The following is a 501-nucleotide window of genomic DNA, read 5'->3' as shown; positions in this document are numbered from 1 at the left end:
ATTTTCGACTTCTTCTCCAAAACCCCTGAACCAATTTCAATGAAATTTAACAGGGACCTTCCATGGACAAAGGTTAACAAAAATATTGGCCGGTTTTGTCCCAAGCCCCCAGGGGCCTGAGGGGCGGGGCCAAAAAGGGGCAAATTGACTAAAATTTCAAAAATCTTCTTCTCCAAAACCCCTGAACCAATTGCAATGAAATTTTGCAGGGACCTTCCATGGACAAAGGCTAACAAAAATATTGGCCGGTGTTGTCCCAAGCCCCCAGGGGCCTGGGGGGCGGGGCTAAAAGGGGTCAAATTTCAAAAATCTTCTTTTCCAAAACCCCTGAACCAATTGCAATGAAATTTTGCAGGGACCTTCCATGGACAATGCTCAACAAAAATAGTGGCCGGTTTAGTCCCAAGCCCCCAGGGGCCTGAGGGGCGGGGCTAAAAGGGGTCAAATTTCAAAAATCTTCTTCTCAAGACCCAGATATAGTAGAATCAAATACTCTTCATA

This window comes from Mizuhopecten yessoensis, unplaced genomic scaffold (genome assembly GCF_002113885.1).
Source record: "Mizuhopecten yessoensis strain PY_sf001 unplaced genomic scaffold, ASM211388v2 scaffold2383, whole genome shotgun sequence".
Taxonomy (NCBI): domain Eukaryota; kingdom Metazoa; phylum Mollusca; class Bivalvia; order Pectinida; family Pectinidae; genus Mizuhopecten; species Mizuhopecten yessoensis.
The sequence above is the reverse complement of the archived record's forward strand: the minus strand, read 5'-3'. Positions refer to the sequence as shown.